Source organism: Rhinolophus sinicus, chromosome 3 (assembly GCF_057876585.1).
Source record: "Rhinolophus sinicus isolate RSI-liver-muscle chromosome 3, RSI-T2T, whole genome shotgun sequence".
NCBI classification, from domain to species: Eukaryota; Metazoa; Chordata; class Mammalia; order Chiroptera; family Rhinolophidae; genus Rhinolophus; species Rhinolophus sinicus.
Window position 1 is genome coordinate 170,146,483 of NC_142503.1, and position 19,125 is coordinate 170,165,607.

Consider the following 19,125-nt stretch of genomic DNA (forward strand, 5'->3'; position numbering starts at 1 on the left):
CTCAGGGAGCTGCCCTTCAGGAGGGGCCATATGCTGGCTTGGGCTCAGCATATGGGCCAATGTTCAGGGTCCCCAGGAAAGGAAAGGGGCTTAGCCAAAGTTTGAATTAATATTGTTTTGTTCCTGTTGATTAGAAGAGACAAAACAATTCAACTAGTCATTTATGAAGCTAAGAATGGGAATTTGGAGGGTCTATATCTGACATTGTAATAGGTAAACAAGGCAGGCATCTTATCTAAGTCGAGGGCAAAAGTGGTTCCTTGCAGTAAGCTCTTTGCACAAAAGGGTGAGGGGACTTGTTAACCTTCATGTGACAGTCAGCATTGTCAAAATAAGGAGGCATTACTTTATACTCAGATTCCTACTGTGGAGTGAAAGTGTTGCTATTCTTTGGATATCAAGCCCAAACCTATTTGAGTTTCATTTCAACACCTAGGCATATTTGTTTACTCTGACACACGACATCCAGTACATACAGGACAAAGACTCTAGCATATTAAAATTTATTTGGAGCATAGTCATTTCATTGTTTTCAAAGCCATTCTTATTACAACTTAATGCCCTGGGATAGTCACTAAGAATAGGAGTAGATGCCAAATACTAAAATTACTGCTTGAAGGTAAACTGCAACAAGAATAACAACAAGAGCTGACATGAAGCAACCTAAGATTTTCCCAGTGTGAGACTAGGAAAAGCTGAGAGTTAAACCATCAAGTCAAGAGACAGACATCAACCACTGACAAAAACTTTCTCCTTGACCAAGCCTGAGAAGGGCTCCTTCAGCCCTCTTCTCACCTATGTCCCAAGTTTGGGCTCTGTCTTTGGCTATTAAGTCCAATTTTAGCAAGAATCCTGTTGAGTCAGTTTAGTGAAAATCCCCCACCCTGCATATCTAATCACCCTCTATATCAGAACAAACTCCTCATCCTGCATCCTTGATATCTTATCACCTTGACCTACCTTCAGCAAGAATCCTGTTAAGTTGATCTACCAAGAATCCTCCTTAGTAATTTTTCCTCTTAGTAATTCCCCATCCACTGATCTCTACCATCCTCCTTGGCTATAAATCTTCATTGTCCTTGTTGTATTCAGAGTTGAGCCTACTCTGTCTCCCCTACCACAAAAACTTCATCACTGTAGTCCATCTTGAATAACATCTTCTTTACCATCTTTAACGAGTGTAGCCCTGGGGAGAAGGGCAGGGCACTCTGAAATGGGTTCACCCTGAGAGAGGGGCCTAAGAGAAGGCTGTGCCTTGGAAAGCACTGTGTCTGGTAAGCTCTTGCTAGCTTTTGCTTGGGTATTCTTAGATGACTAAGAATCTTTGTGGTGTTGCCTGAGGGAAATCTCTAGAGCGTGAAGCAATCCTATAGGGATATCCATGGTATGTAGCTTGTCTGGAGACAGGCACGTAAAGGCTGGTTTTTCCCAGAAGTTTGTTCAGACTCTGCAGATCTCAAGTTAACATGGGAAATTGTGCCTCTGACGCTAACAAGCCCCAAACAGCCAGCCTCCCATTTATACAAAGATGGTTGAAATGAGGATTCTTTGATATGTCTAAATTAATTGATATGTGCACAATTAGATAAAGATGGCTATAAAATTAGGCAGAATGAATGGGAAATATATTTAATGGGCCTCTTGAAGCTTCAATAAGAGGATTTAGATAAATTGGTCAACCTATAATGTCATGTAGGTGTTGACCCAATTCTTTGAGGTTGTATAATGGCTGTATTTATTTTAAAAGGGGGAAGGTCATTTGGAACTTGACTTGACTATAAAAAGTTCCAAAACAAAAATTGTATCCAAGTTTTCTCTGTTTGTGTCTGTCTGTGTAAGTCTATATATGTATGTTGTAAATGTGAGATAATTTTCTACCTCTGGGTGGTATTATTAAAATTAATTCAAAGACAAGGGCTTGTAAGGGTTGGGTATTCTAAAATTCTCAGAAATATAGAAACTAACTCAAATGCTTTTCAAGTTCTGGTGATCTAAGAGTAATCCTCAGTAAATAAAAGCTAGCTTAAGTTTGTTGGTTGTAAGTAAAACAGACATGTCTTTATTTTGCCTGCATTTTACAAAAATAAGTTAATGTTAATAATTGACTTTTATGTCTATGAAAAATGTTTCTAGGGGTTATAAAGTGTCTAAGGGAAAGAATGCTAATTGGTTACCTCTTAGTTTTCATTAGACATTGAGGTTCTAAGGGTGAAAATCTCAATATATGTAGGAATAACTGCGATATAGCAGAAGGGCCCCTAGAACACCTCAAAGATTTGTTTTATGTGAAATTGCATGGGAAGCATTGTGAAGTAAGTGATGAAACACTTTTAAGGTATATTGTGTGGGTAAACAATGGTTGTAAATTAAATGGTAGGGCTATGGGAAACCCAAGAGAGCTGTTGGTTCTTCCTAGCTCCCTGGCATCCCTTTTTTTGGGTTTTTACATTGTTTTATGCATCATAGTGCATTTAAGCTGGACTTAGATGAAGGAACATGAGTGACATTATTGAAAGGAGACATTTCCGGCAGCCAGCATGTCTGGCCGGCAGCCATCGTGAGCAGCCATGGGCTGCTGTGGGCTGCCGTGGGCTATCGTGTGCTACCATGAGCAGCCAGTGGCCAGTGTGAGTGGCTGGCAGCCAACGTGAGTGGCTGGCAGCTGGCGAGAGCTGCCGTGAGCTGCTGTGAGCGGCCTACAGACAGCTGGCAACCAACTGCCTCAGCTGGTGGGAGCACAGTAATACCAGCATGGGCCAGGGAGCTAGCTGTGTCCTACACAACTACACTGAGAAACAATGGCTTGAACCTGAGTGGGTGGGGAGATGGAAGAAGGGGGGGGGGGAAAGAAACGTCCAAACATGTAGAGAATTTTTATGAGTTTGTTTAGCTCAAACTGACAGACATATGCCAGGGAGCAAGATCTCAAATGCTTATGAGAGTAACAGTTTTACAGTTTCTTTACGCATGTGGAATTAAGGAGGGATTGTAAGGAAGATTACATGAGAGTGGGAGGAAACAAGGCAGGGATTAGATTTCAAGATTATGTGCTTTCTTAAGGGTGATTACACCTTCGGGTGGTATGAGTTCTGGTATTTCAAAGGTGTGTTAACCTAGATGCACAAGAACAATGGACAGAGCTTGCTTGAAAACCTTCCACTAAAGAGTTATGTAGCCCTCATTCGCCACCGTCAACTTGCCTTGCCGCTTGCACGCCCTGCTGCTGCCCCGCAGAAATCCTTCGATTACATGAAGTCCTTCACCAGATTAGGCCAGTATCCAGGGTACTGGCACCCCGTCTCACTCGGGCATATGCCAAAGATGTAAAGTTTGATGCCGATGCCTGAGCCCTAATGCTTTAAGGTATAGAACTTTTAGCCAATGCTGTAGACATTACTATGGGGCCAAAGGGAAGAACAGTGATTATTGAACAGAGTTGGGGGAGTCCCAAAGTTACAAAAGATGATATGACCATTGCAAAGTCAATTGACTTAAAAGATAAATGCAAAAATATTGGCGCTAAACTTGTTCAGGATGTTGCCAATAATACAAATGAAGAGGCTGGGGATGGCACCACAACTGCTACTGTACTGGCATGCTCTATTGCAAAAGAAGGCTTTGAGAAGATTAGTAAAGGTGATAATCCAGTAGAAATCAGGAGAGGTGTGATGTTAGTTGTTGATGCTGTAATTGCTGAACTTCAGAAGCAGTCTAAACCAGTGACAACCCCTGAAGAAATTGCTCAGGTTGCTACGATTTCTGCAAATGAAGACAAAGAAATTGGCAATATCATTTCTGATGCAATGAAAAAGATTGGAAGAAAGGGTGTCATCACAGTAAAGGATGGAAAAACACTGAATGGTGAATTAGAAATTATTGAAGGCATGCAGTTTGATCGAGTTTATATTTTCCCATACTTTATCAATGCAACGAAAGGTCAGAAGTGTGAATTCAAAGATGTCTATGTTCTACTGAGTGAAAAGAAAATTTCTAGTGTCCAGTCCATTGTACCTGCTCTTGAAATTGCCAATGCTCACCGTAAGCCCTTGGTCATAATTGCTGAAGATGTTGATGGAGAAGCTCTAAGTACGTTCGTTTTGAACAGGCTAAAAGTTGGTCTTCAGGTTGTAGCAGTTAAAGCTCCAGGTTTTGGTGACAATAGAAAGAAGCAGCTTAAAGACATGGCTATCGCTGCTGGTGGTGCAGTGTTTAGAGAAGAAGGATTGACTCTAAATCTTGAAGATGTTCAGCCTCATGACTTAGGAAAAGTTGGAGAGGTTATTGTGACCAAAGACGATGCCATGCTCTTGAAAGGAAAAGGTGATAAGGCTCAGATTGAAAAACGTATTCAAGAAATCATTGAGCCGTTAGATATCACAACTAGTGAATATGAAAAGGAAAAACTAAGTGAACGTCTGGCAAAACTCTCAGATGGAGTAGCTGTGCTGCAGGTTGGTGGGATTAGTGATGTTGAAGTGAATGAAAAGAAAGAGTAACAAATGCCCTGAATGTTACATGAGCTGCTGTTGAGAAAGGCATTGTTCTGGGAGGGGGTTGTGCCCTGCTTCAGTGCATTCCAGCTTCGGGCTCGTTAACTCCAGCTAATGAAGATCAAAAAATTGGTATAGAAATTATTTTAAAAAACACTCAAAATTCCTGCAATGACCATTGCTAAGAATGCAGGCATTGAGGGATCATTGATAGTTGAGAAAATTATGCAAAGTTCCTCAGAAGTTGGTTATGACACTATGCTTGGAGATTTTGTGAATATGGGGGAAAAAAGGAATCATGGATCTGACTAAGGTTGTGAGAACTGCTTTATTGGATGCTGCTGGAGTGGCCTCTCTGTTAACTACAGCAGAAGTTGTAGTCATAGAAATTCCTAAAGAAGAGAAAGACCCTGGAATGGGCAGAATGGGAGGAATGGGAGGTAGTATGGGAGGTGGCGTGTTCTAATTTCTAAAATAGTGCTTTACTGTTATTAATGGGAACTGTGAGAGGAAGCTTCAAGCCAGTGCTCCTCACCTATAACGTCAGAGAAGTCAATTAAAGGAAATGACTGGAGAAAAGGCTGGCTGGTGTTTAAGAAAATCACTATAACCATCAGTTACTCGTTTCAGTTGACAATATACAATGGTTTACTGCTGTCATTGTCCATGCCTACAGATAATATATTTTGTATTTTTGAATAAAAAGACATTTGTAGGCCGGCCTAGTGGCTCACGCGGTTGGAGCTCCTTGCTCCTAACTCCAAAGGCTGCTGATTCGATTCCCACAAAGGCCAGAAGGCTCTCAACCACAAGGTTGCTGGTTCAACTCCTCGAGTCCCGCAAGGGATGGTGGGCTCCGCCCCCTGCAACTAAGATTGAACATGGCACGTTGAGCTGAGCTGCCGCTGAGCTCCTGGATGGCTCAGTTGGTTGGAGCACATCTTCTCAATCACAAGGTTGCCGGTTTGACTCCCGCAAGGGATGGTGGGCTGTGCCCCCGGCAACTGGACCTGGAGCTGAGCTGCGCCCTCCACAACTAAGATTGAAAGGACAACAACTTGACTTGGAAAAAAGTCTTGGAAATACACACTGTTCCCAATAAAGTCCTGTTCCCCTTCCCCAATAAAAATCTAAAAAAAAAAAAAAAAAAAAATGTTTGTACGTTCCTGATGACTTAAGTGCGAGAGCCATATACCAATATACTGCTTTCAACTTAAATCTCTGAGGCATTTTTACTATTATTCTGTTAAAATCAGGATTTAGTGCTTGCCATTATCCGATGAGAAGAAGCAGCCTTTCTGTGGAGAGTAAGAATAATTGTGTACAAAGTAGAAAAATATCCAATTATGTGACAACCTTTGTGTAAGAAAAATTTGTTTTAAAATTAAAAAAAAAAAAAAGTTATAGGCCTGGAGTGTGACTACCCATGTTGAACCCCCCAGTTAGGAATTATGATTCATTACAGCACCCCTTTTTTATCCACATAAATATGGAATACATGTCGAACTATTTATTAGGTTGGCTCAAAAGTAATTGCAGTTTTTGCAATTATTTTTAACCTTTTAAACCGCAATTACTTTTGCACCAACCTAATACCAGTGAAATGTCACGATGCCTGCAACTTACTTTCAAATGGTTCAGAGAGAAAAAAAATGCTAACAAGTATTGAATCCAGGCAAAGATTATGTGTAGATTTATTACACCATAATGTCCTCTTTTCTGTAGATTTGAAATAAAAAGTTGGAAGAACATGATGTAAACAAAAAGATTTTGAAGTCTACAATAAAGGGGGGGGGTTTCCCCTTAAAGTTTTTTGTAAAGAAGTAATACCCGTGACTTTTAGAGGCTAAATAAAACCTATTTAACTAGTAAATCACATTTTATAATAATTTGACTGAAATACAGATTTATGACTGAATGCTAAACTTTTGTCTTCCAAGAAATTTTTAAAGGAAGGCAATATAGATAATGCAAAACAAATTTGCAAAATGGGATTTTTTCTGGTATCAGACCAGGATAATGAAAATTGGGGGGAATAACTGTTGTAGGCAGAAAATATGACTAAATTTGGGCATGTCTGGTCACAGATAAAACTGACATGCTAGACTACAGACTGGACCAATGACATACCTGAAATGTTAGAAGAGTATTTTACAAAGAGCTCCATTGTGTTTGCATCAGTGAGTGCTGAGGGGAAGGTGGGAGGAGATGGCATCAGAGCCTGGGGGTGGGCTGACAAGTAGGAGCAGGACCCCTGCAAAGAAGGAGGGAGAGAGGGAGGGAGGGAAAGCTGGAGGGAGGGAAGGAGGAGCTGTTCCCTGGGATCTGGAGTTACCTAGGAGACAGCCAGAGGGGAGAAATCCCTGCCTTTCCCCTTCCTCCCCTCTAACCTTTCACCAGTGCTTCTCAATAGCCAAACCTATGGAGAAGTCTGGCAAGGGAGTTTGGGAAAAGTCGTTTCTTGTGATAAAAAACAGAGTAGGGAAAAGGAATGGAGGGCAAGGAATGGATCTGAGAGCAAGCTGCTAGAGAAGAGGCACACTGTTACATCTTTCTGCTCTTTTTCTGAAATTTCTCACATTTACAGTCATTTGTGATAGGCTGTTTAGAAACAATAGGAGATATGAAATTCCACTAATAAATAGTAATTGTTGAGTTCATTTACGACTAATGAGAAAACAGAATTTGAAAATAGTATGTTCTAACTATATCTGGACTTAATACAGGATTGTTACAAAATAACAAATTGATTTTGCATCTTCAGTAAATAGTGAAATATTTTTAATAATTTTTATCTGCCATTAGTATCACCTAACTAATGTGTGAACAAAAATATCCAGAGTGGAATTAGCTTTCCAGGAGAATTTACAATCTTAAATTTTGAATACCTATTTGCCTGAAGGTAGAGCATCATCCCTGTGATATGGAAACAGCTGTTGGGACACCTGGTATAAACTGGGGAGCAGTATCTTTGTTATTGTATGGTTAAGTACCTACTATACTCAGCTATCCACAGGCAGGGAATTGTACAGTATTACAGACGCACAGATTTGGCAGTGGTGATAAGCTCCTTTAATTATTCTCTTCTAGTTGGACTGTTCTCTCCATAGGGAAACCATTCTGAGACAACGTTTTTTAAACTTTTCCGTCTGTAGAACACTTCAGGGCTTCCCTTTAAAAAGGGGAAAAACAACAACAAAGAAACCCCTTGCATTTCACCTATGCTGCCTGCTTACACTTCCCTCTGTAAAGAAAACTTCCCTGGGAAGAAAGGGACAAAAATGCCCTTTGACGTACTTCTTTCTCAGGTCGATCACTTTAGGATATGAGAAGGAAGTGAATGAGGATGGGATTGAAGGTTGGTGGTAGACTGGAGAGAGAAATGAAGAAAATGGGGGAGAGAACAAGATCTAGTTGGATCATGTTTTGAAAGTCAGGTGATGAGTTAGTTCATGGTTAGAAAGTCATCATGAGACGCAGCGTCTCAAAGATCGTAGAAAAGCAGATATGTTTTATTCAGCTTGTGCAATTATTTTGTAAAGTTTTAAGTTATTTGACATTAAAAATTGAGAATTACATTTAAAAATCTAAATGCTAGCGTCTCTTCTTTTTTTTTTTTTAGCGTCTCTTCTAAATTGGGATGCTCAGGCCACACTGGGCCCTTATTCCTGCATGGCAAACCTTTGCTGGGGCAGGCCCTTGCCAGTTCCATACATCCCAGCTTCCCCTGGTTCAGATGCTAGAACCAGACCCATGCATGTCACTCACCTGTCCTCTGTAGGCAAGCAATCCTCTTTTCTTTCTTCTCTTCATTCTAGACTGGCTAAGGATTTGCAGTAGTTCTCACCCTCATGTTTTCTCCTTCTGTGCTGAATCAGCTTCTGTAGCACTTAGAGTCTGCTTGTTAAATCAGTAATTGAATCAGTGAAACCCCAGCTCAGAAATTCTAATAAGTACTCCCATGATACATCATCTCAAATTCTTTGTGAAAGAAGTGATATTTGAAAGTGAGTGTGTAATTACATACATAAACACACCTTTGCCTACAACAAAAAGAATTTGCATTGACTTGAAATGAAATTAGATTATAAAACCAGCACAGTTTTTAAAAACTAGAAAAAAGGGCGAATATCTAGTAATAAAGGTTAACTGGCTGAGGTTAAGTCCTTGTGCTGTACGCTTACTTTGAGTCTTCTTTTGTAGCAGTGACCCAGTTACAGCTTATTTGATGCCTTGCAGTCCTGCGAGACCATACGTTCCTGATGGCAGGGGTACTTTTAGTCTTTTATATTGCCACATTCCCAAGTGAATAGCAAAGAAGTTGTTCATTGGTTCAACAAATAGATGAAAACATATCAAGACACATTTAGCAAAGCTATAGTAATCAAACATAAAATGATTTTTCAGATTCCTAGCAACTTCTAGATTCCTAGAACAAAGAGAGAAGCAGCCAAGCAGCTCGTGCTGTGGCCTGTCCGTATTCTAGGATTAGCCTCTAACCCAGAAAGCAGTGTTGAAAAACGAACACTCCAGCTAAGGAAGTCACTCTGCATTCCTAGTTGTTAGTGCCTTGAGGAGCAGAGTACAGGGTCCACCCTGGCCTGGGTTTCACAACAGGACTTTGGACTCTCGGAGGAACACAGTCATAGAGGTACTTACTGGTTTTCCGATGGGAACCCAGTTGATGAACAAAACACAAACGTTGTTACTTGCACTGAGGGTTTAGGAGATGGCAGAATCCCCTTACTAGTCCTGGCCAACAGGATTAGAACAGGACAAGCTAAATTTGTAGGAAGTGACCAGAGCTAATGCACCAAACTTCCCACCTTCAGGACTGGTCCCAGCATCTTGGGAAGGGTCAAGACTGTGGTGGCTGGGGAACACTCTAAGAATAGAGACTCGGGTGGGCCATTATAAGTCCTATGGGCAATAGTCATTCCATCTCATGATGTGTCTTACTGTGGCATAGTGATATGGGAAAATGTAATAAAAATAGTAAAATAACAGCGGGAAAGATGAGATTACTAAAAAAAAAAATGCTTTGAAACCCCAAGATCTTGATGTAATAGTGAAAAGTACTCAAAGTACTCAGGAAAGCTAGACACCCCTACCCTCTGGATGCTTGAATGCCATGCTGCACGTTCCTGGACCCCTTTGGGCTCCCTCTGGTGGCACACTAATCCTTAGTGATTACTGAGGATTTTCAAGAATCTCATGAATTCATTCACTGAAGATTTCATTGAAAATAGGTTTTTAGGTGACCAGTCTTACATAGTCAAATAAGTGAAAAATTAATCCAAACAGATGCTAGAAACAGATCCATGGACATATGGAAACCTGGTATAAGACAGGGGTGGCCTGGCAAATTAATAAAGAAACACAAACCCACCAGAAAGTGGACAAATGATACAGTTAGATATTTCACAGGAGGGGGAGCATTATGGTCAATAAACATATGGGAAGATTCTTAACCTCATTAGTGATCAGAGAAATACAACCTAAAACCAGTGAGTTACCATTTCATGCCTACCAGATGGGCAAAAACTTAAAAAGTGGTCAATTTTTGATGTTGTGAGAAAGTGGAGCCACAGAAACTCTAATACAGTCCTGATGGCACTGTAAATTTGATAATGATATCGGGTAATAATTTAGTATTGCCTTTAGAGTTGGAAATGCCATTTCTAATGATCCAGCAATTCCACTCCACTCCTAGATAGCATTTGTACATACACCAGTAGGCATACACAGGAATTTCTTAACTGCACTGTTCATGATAGCAACACACTGGAAACATCATCAAATGATAAAACTGTGGTATATTCAAACAATACACTACTATACAGCAGTGAAAAAGGATGAACTACAGCTATGAACTAGACACAAACATGGATGAGAGTCTCAAAATGCTGAGGGGGGATAAAAGCTATCACAGAAAAATAAGACTATGATTCCATTATATAAAGCACAGGCAAAACTAAAATATAACAGAAAATGTATACATAGGTAGCAAAAAGTATTTAAACAGTTAAAAAGCTGGTGCTTATTATTTCTTAAACTGTACATACGTATTGTATTTTGTGCTGGCATTTATGATATATCTCACATTCATAAAATAAAACAGAAAGTGTTCATTTAATTCTGTATTCTGTGAGAGTAGGGATTACCCAGCTGCTCTTGGTCTCTGTTTCATATCATTATGAGACTAGCCTCCCAAACATAGTTTGCGTAACAACCAGTTCCCTACTCAGCTGGCATCAAGGCTTCCTGTTCACATGGTAGGACAAGCAATTGCTCCGGGGAACAGAGGATTCAAGGCCCTCCCCAGTCTGACCCCAGCTGAACTTTCTCATCTTTTTCTACCTCAGCACACTAATACCTACACATACCTCCTGGTCTTTGCTTCTGCCACTATACTACTTATTAGTTTCAATTCTAAAAACTTCCTTTTGTCACCGTCAAGCTACCTACCAGCATTAGCAATTTTTCATGTTTGGAATAAGCTATCTGTTTTTAATATGTTGTAAACAGCAAGACTGTCATGTCTAAAGCAACAGACTTCAATTTTAAATTAAAAGTTCAGACACCAGCGCATTTGCCTGTGATTATCTGCGATTATACTTCTGACAGAAGAATGTTTTGTTTGAGCTGAGCACATCTTGTTTCTGCGATATGATTATAGAATTAGAGGCCCTGACCACTAGTGGGAATCTTACAACTGTAATAAACTTACTAGTGCTTTGTAGTACATGCTGTGGGTAACAGCCATTCCGTTGATTATCAAGTATTACTAGAAGATATCTCCCTCATTTTACAGTTCAGGAAACTGAATACAATAGAATAACATAATTTGGTAGGTAAGTTTAAATTATTGCATCAGTAGTAGAAATAAAAATGGCAACAATAATAATACCCTGAACATGAAAGACTATCAGGTCCTGAGTTTTTCCTATTACTCGAATGACTTTACCTTTGTAACAGTTTACTAAATAAAGATGGATTTATTTAACAGACATTTACTGACCACCTGCAAAAATTCAAGGCAACATGTTCAGCACTGACAGAATAACGAAGATTAATAATATAATGACATGGTCTGTGTCTTCAAGAAGCCGACAGGTAGGAGAAGAATCTACCCATATTTTAGATCAGGTCCTATAACAGCTTTTGTATGTGGGCCTAAGACTAGACATGGTGCTCTCAGTTAACACACTGAAAAGAGCACCTAGTGCTTTTCCTTTACCATTAAAAGTCTTCAGAGTGCATTCAGTAAATTAGTAAGCATACCCAGGGAGGCGGGGACACTCTGACCTATATCAGTTTTTCATTAAATGGCATCTTTGTTTACTCGAGGCTTTAAGTGAGTGTTTAGTACAATACTTGTTCATCTTGATTAAGATGATAGCCAGTGATTAATGAGTTCCATATCACAATTAAAATGAAAATTTCCACCATTCTGATAAACAGGAATGTCCAGATGATAACAATGATGAAACGTACAGCAAATCAGATAAATGATTGCATAAACACTTAGGCAATGACAGTCTTTTGTAAATGTGTCTGATTGTAAGAGGTTAGTATAGTTACAATTCTGAACTATTATGAAGCTCTTAGTTCAATGTATAGCTATACATATGCCTTTGAACTTTAACATTTGCTGTGAACAGTATACAGTTCTCAACACAAATCCTCTCTTTGTCTTTTACTTTGATTACAATTATGAAAATGTCAAATAGTACAGATTAGTAATGTTGATGGCAAAATAATTAGTAATAAAGTGAGTTTTGCATAATGGATCTTTGGATGAGTTCAAATAGAAAGAAATCAAAGGAGTATTGTTGATAAAGTTTCCACTTGCTATCAAACAATAGGCAGCACTTTGAAGGAGATCACTTAGGAGTAGGAATTTCTATGCCAAAAAATATTTTCATATACATGTATCACTCTTCAATAGTCAAGCAATCTAAAATATATTAAGTTATTGAATTTTAGAGACAGAGATTTTCTAGACTAGGGTTTACAGACATTTTTTTTTAAACAGTAACATACTTCCTTTAAACAAAATCATGTGCAGTAGCCCGATATAGAAACTAATAAAATAAAGCTGTTCTGGAAGGCAGTGGGAAATTCTCCTTTACATAACAAATGGAAAAAATAAGTAAGTTACATTATGAGGCTTTTGATGAGAAGGATGACTAACAGCTGAAAGAATTTGCACTTGACAGCTGTGATGGAGTACTTGTCAGAACAGAGGCTAGTCTTGCCATTCAGAAAAAGAATTGTGGGAAACCGTATTTCCTATTATGTTCCCAGAGAGTAAAGTATTACTAATGCAAACATATCCATATCCAAGTATGGTTAATATCTTCTACTTATAGTAGTCACACAAGTTGGTATAGGTAGTCTCAGGACCTCAAATTTGAAAGACTCAAAAAAAAATTATAATTTTTAATTACCCACATGACTGTTCTGGTAATGGTGGAGTAGTTTTCATTAGACCAACCCTCCCACAAATAACAACACTAAATAAAATATAATTAACATTTACTCAAAGGCACTGCAAAGTGACCAGACATTACCAGAAAACTAGGAAGAAGTCAACTGTTAAAATAAGGGAAAGTCACCGGAATATACCCGCAATTTTTATGCCTTTTCTCTTGCAAGCACTCCTCAGTCCATACTGAACGGAGCAACTAGAACTCAAGCAAGAAAGCTAGTCTCTAGAGCTCTTGGAATGGCTGAAAATGAAAGGGAAAATCCTGGAAAGGAGATAACCACTAAGGGGGTGTGGTGAATTCTGCATATAGATTATGCCCAAGCCTTTGGCATCTATTCTGCACATTCATGAGGTAGACTCCGAGCAGCACAGCCAGAAGTATCAGACTAAAAGAAGATCTAAGTAGAGATTACTGTTGCTGTCAACCATGGGGGAGACAGAGTTTGGAATTTGAGTCCAGCTAATTGAACTGAGTAGAGTAGAACAACACTCAACACCGTCCAGAGTTTCTAACATGTAGCATCAATTTTTGGCAAAATCTTCTCTTTCTCTTTTAAAATTTGAAGGCATAATGAAGACATTTTCAGACAAAGACTGAAAAAATACATCACTAGCAGATTTGAAAGAATATAATACAGTACGGAAATTTGGATCTTCACAAAGGGATGAAGAGTTCCAGACAAGATAAATATGTAGGTATGTAAAAAAGACTTTTTTCTCATTTTATTTAGTTTTGAAAAGTAATTGAGTATTTTTTAAAAAGACAAAAATAACAGTGTGTTGTAGGGTTTATAATATATGTAGAAGTAAAAAGTATGACAATAATGCACAAAGACAGGAAAGGGGAAGTGGAAGCATACCTTTGTAAGGGCATTACATTATATGTGAAGTGGTATAATATTATTTGAAGGTAGATTGTGATAAGTTAAAAATGCCAAACTCAGAGCATCCACTAAAAATAAAACAGAGAAGAGTAGCTAATAAAACCAGAGAAAGAATAACATGGAATATTAAAAATAGGCAATCCAAAAGAAGACGGGAAAAGAGGAAACAAAAGAACAAAGAACAGATGAGACAAATAGAAAACAAATATCAAAACGATAGATTTAAACCCAATCAAATTAATTATTCCATTAAATGTGAATAAACGAAACACTCCAATTAAAAAGCAAAGATTGTTTGGACCCAACTGTATAATGTCTGTTAGAATTCACTTAAAAAGAAAGGCAGGTTGAATTTTTTAATGGAAAAAAAAACGATACCATGAAAATGTGAGGAATATTATCAGAGATAAAGGGGACATTTCATTATGAGGGTTGAGTCAATTCATCAAGAAGTCATAACAATACTAAATGTGTATACACCTAATAACAAGTTTCAAAATACTTGAAGGAAAAACTGACAGAATAGACAGCACAAACAGGCAAATCTACAATTATAGTAATTGTAGCAATTCAGCATGTCTTTCTTCATAATTTATAGAACAAGTAGAAAGAACATTGGTACGGATATAAATGACTTGAACAACATTATCAATCAACCAAATTGCACTAATTGACATTTATAGAACATGACACTCAAAATGGCAGTATACACATCTTTTCAAATGCATGTGGAATATTCACGAAGTTAGACCACACACTGGGCCAAATAACAAGTTGCAATAAATTTTGTAGTACTGAAATGTTGAGTATAGCCCCTGACCATAATAGAATTAAATTAGAAATCAGTATAAAATGATATTGGAAAATTCTTAAATATTTGGAAATGAAGCAACAAACTTATAAATAACTTTGGGTTCATGAAGAAATTACAAGAGGAAGTTGAAAATATTTTGAACTAAGTGATATTGAGAACATGACAAATGAAAAATTGTAGGGACAGCTAAAGCAATGATTGGAGAGAAATTTATGCTAGCTTTAAATGATCATATTAGAAAAGAAGAGAGGACTGAAAGAATGACCTAAGGTTGAACCATAAGAAGCAAGAAAAGAAAAAGAAAAATGAAAAGAAAGGAAAGAGCAAAGGAATATTAATTACATAGAAGGAAGGAATTAATAAAGAGAAGAGTGTATATAAATTAAAAATGAAAAAAATACCAATAATAACAAAACGTAATAAAGCCGAAAATTAATTATTTGGAATGACCAACAAAATCAATAGTACATGAGACGACTGAGGAAAAAATAGAGAGAGCACAAATGAGCAATATCAAGACTGAAAGGGGGTGTTTATCCCTACAGATCCCACATACACTGATAGTATAATAAGGGGATATTATAAACAACTTTATCATCTCCAAAATTTGATATTTTAGGAAAAATGGATAAATTCTCTGCAAAATATAGTTTATAAATATTAATCCAATATGAAAGGAAACTGAACGACCCTATATCTATTAAAGAAATTTAACTCATTATTTAAAACTTATCAAAGAAAACTCCAGACGCAATAGTTTCATTGATGAAATCTATCAAACATTTAAAGAAGAAATAAAACCAATTTTACATGAATTCTTACAGAAAATTATACAGAAAGGGCTACTTCCCAATTTTTTTTATGAGGCAGCATAAACTTAATACCAAGGCCTGCAAAAGATATCACCAAAAATAAATAAATAAATAGGAAGGAAGGAAGGAAAAATTACAGACCAATATTTTTCATAAACATAGAGGGAAAATCCTTAACAGAATGTTAGCAAATCAAATTCTGCAGTATATAAAAAGGACAATACAACACAATCAAATAGTCCTTATCTCAAGAATGCAAGGTTGGACTGATATTTAAAAGGTACATTAATGTAATTCATCACATTAACAGAATGAAAAATAAAAACCATGTGACTGTTTCAACAGAAGTAGAAAGCATTTGATAAAGAATTGGACCAATTCAGCATCTAGTCATGATTAAAACTTTTCAGCAATCTAAGCATCTGTGAAAATTGTATAGTTATTATCATACTTAATTGTGAATTATTGAATACTTTCTCCCTAACATTGGGAACAAAGTAATGATGCCCACTGTCACCACTTCTATTAAGCATTATACAAGGGAAGCAGACCATTGTTTAAAGCAAGAACAATAAAAAAAAACCATGAAGATAAAAAATATTATGTTGACTAAAGGAAGCCATTCACAAAAAGAGAATATAGTGCCTGATTTTATTAATATAAAGTTCTAGAATAGGAAAAACTGATCTAATGTGGAACAAAATTGTATTAATGATTGCCTCTGACAGATTAGAATGTGTTAAAAGGTACAAGGGATCTAATTTGAAGGTTCTCTCACTACTTAAATTTAGGACAATTTAAGCATCAAAATAAATGATAGGAATGGAGTATAATCCACTAAATAAAATAAGACTCCATACTGATGTGAATGATTGAATGAATGAATGAATGAATGAATGAATAAAAAAGGGAAAACTTTTATTTACAATAGAATGTTAGCTAAAAAAATGTAGAAGAAATGATGAAGTTAGACATCATAGTAGATGTTAGCTAGTGGGTGAAAATATGACAGAGTTTTTTTTTAAAGATTTTATTGGGGAAGGGAAACAGGACTTTATTGGGGAACAGTGTACTTCCAGGACTCTTTTCCAAGTCAAGTTGTCCTTTCAATCTTAGTTGTGGAGGACGCAGCTCAGCTCCAGGTCCAGTTGCTGTTTTCTACTTGCAGGGGGTGCAGCCCACCATCCCTTGCAGGAGTCGAGCAATTGAACTGGCAACCTTGTGGTTGAGAGGATGTGCTCCAACCAACTGAGCCATTCAGGAGCTCAGCGGCAGCTCAGCTCAAGGTGCCATGTTCAATCTTAGTTGCAGGGGGCACTGCCCACCATCCCTTGTGGGACTCGAGGAATTCAACTGGTAACCTTGTGGTTGAGAGCCCACTGGCCCATGTGGGAATCGAACCGGCAGCCTTCGGAGTTAGGAGCACGGAGCTCTAACCACCTGAGCCACTGGTCCAGCCCCGGAGTATTTACATAGTATCAAAATACTTCCCCGCGAATTACTTAATATTTACTTAGGGAAAAATATTCACTTTACAATGGAGAAATCTGGTGGCCACTACCTTCACCTAGTGATTAAAATTAACGTTAGCAACTTTGGGAAAACCTAACATCATGTGTCTCCTGATATGATGCTCTGAGAAGGATATGGCATCACTTCTGTGTTATTCTTGCCAGAAATGCATAACTTGAATGTAATTATGATGAAATATCAGATAAATTCAAACTGAATAACATTCTACAAAATATCTGGCGTGTACGTGCAACACTGAGGAATTGTTCCAGATTGCAAGAGACCAATGAGTCATCACAACTAAATACAATATGGACTCCTGGAATGCATCTTGGACAAGAAAAAAGAAATAGGTATGAAGAACATTATTTGGACAATTGAAATTTGAATATGGACTTCAGATTATATAATAGTATAGTATCAATGTTAAATTTTCTGATTTAGATTATTATACTGCTTATGTAAGAGAATATCCTTGTTCTTAGAAAAACACACACAAAAGTGTATAGAGGTAAACAGCACAATTGCCCTCTACACCTGGTAACAACCTAATTTTAAATGGTTCAGAAAGAATATACATACATATATATGCATGCATGCATACCTTCAAACAAACAAATAAATAATGTCAAAGAGAAAGAGAATGATAAAGCAAATGGTGCAAAAATATAAACAACTTGTGAATCTGGTGGCTATATGGGAATTCCTTATTCTATTCTTGCAACTCTTGTAAATTTGTAATTATATCAAAATAAGCTTAAAAAGGTGTTCACACCGCCACCATATGTATGTATAAGTGTACCTATGTGTGTGTGTGTGTTTATCTGCTAAATTCAATGGCTGACTGTTATATTTGTAAGTGTAAGAAAAACATGAGCTCTTAGGGTTGTTAAATTTGAAATTGTGACCCTGATTAAGAACACACCCGCTATACTGTTAAGTCCCACCATTCTCTGCTCTTCGAATTTGTTGTTTTGTTTGGGAAACACTGAGAAGGGGGGGAAAGATACTCCACTTTACTTCCATACTTAATTAAAACTAGCAAGCCTCATGTCCAGGATCTACTCAGGATTAACTCTGCCTGACAATATGAATACGACTTACATTCATGACTTCAGACCTGTGCGTAAAGCAATTATATCTCTGTTGACCTGCTTCTAGGGATGGATTACTTGAAGGAACTGGCATAATCTAAAACGGGACAATGTGTGTCTGGTGTGAAAAATCTGTCCACAAAAAATCTACCAGATTCAATAGGTGGAGATATTTTATAAAACCAAACAAAAATGATGCTTTTTTGTTTTTATCATTATCAACATCCACTTTGCTTAAAGAGTCAAGAAATTCAACAAATTTTGTTAAGAGAAACAGCATAACACCACCCTCCTTCTATCTACTACTCGCTCTTCAGAGATAACCACTTCCATCTCGTATACTGTGTTTCCTTGAAAATATGACCTAGCCCAACCAATGTGTCTTTTGGAGCAAAAATTAATATAAAACCTGGTCGTATTTTAATATAATATAAAACCAGGTATAATATAATATAATATAATATAATATAATATAATATAATATAATACAATTAACATAATATAATACCAGGTGTTATATTAATTTTTGCTCCAAAAGACGCACTACAACTAATGGTCCAGCTAGGTCTTATTTTTGGGGAAACACGGTAGCTGATTATTTTGATGTTTACTGCCATGTCTCTAAACAACATGCTTGTTATATATTTCTTGATTTTTCTGTTTTATAAACTATCTGTTTCTTACTGTGGACTATAGGGACCTAGCTCTCTTTGCTCTCCCTTCACTCACCACACAGGTACTCACCTTTCCCTTCTTTCCATCCTGCCCTGTCCCTCATCCTTTAAAAATTGTCCTATCAAAATTTTGGTTAGATCAATATTAAGGGCTCACATGGTTATGACTGTGTAAACACTACTCACAGCTGAGATCAGTAGTATACTGTGATTCTTATCCTGAACTTGTCGTCATTTTCCCTGGAGTTAATAATTGTCATGTTTTTAAATTGGTTTAGTCTTTTATGTACTTAATCATTAATTCAGCCCAAAATTTTTGACAGTTTTCTGAATCTCCTTTCAAGAGGTTCT

The 19,125-nt window shown here is 37.4% G+C and overlaps 1 pseudogene; it reads left to right on the forward strand.

Annotated features, from left to right (window-relative positions):
* Nucleotides 1–3,149: 3,149 nt before the first annotated feature.
* On the forward strand, nucleotides 3,150–5,565 carry LOC109448213 (60 kDa heat shock protein, mitochondrial pseudogene; annotated as a pseudogene).
* Nucleotides 5,566–19,125: the final 13,560 nt, after the last annotated feature.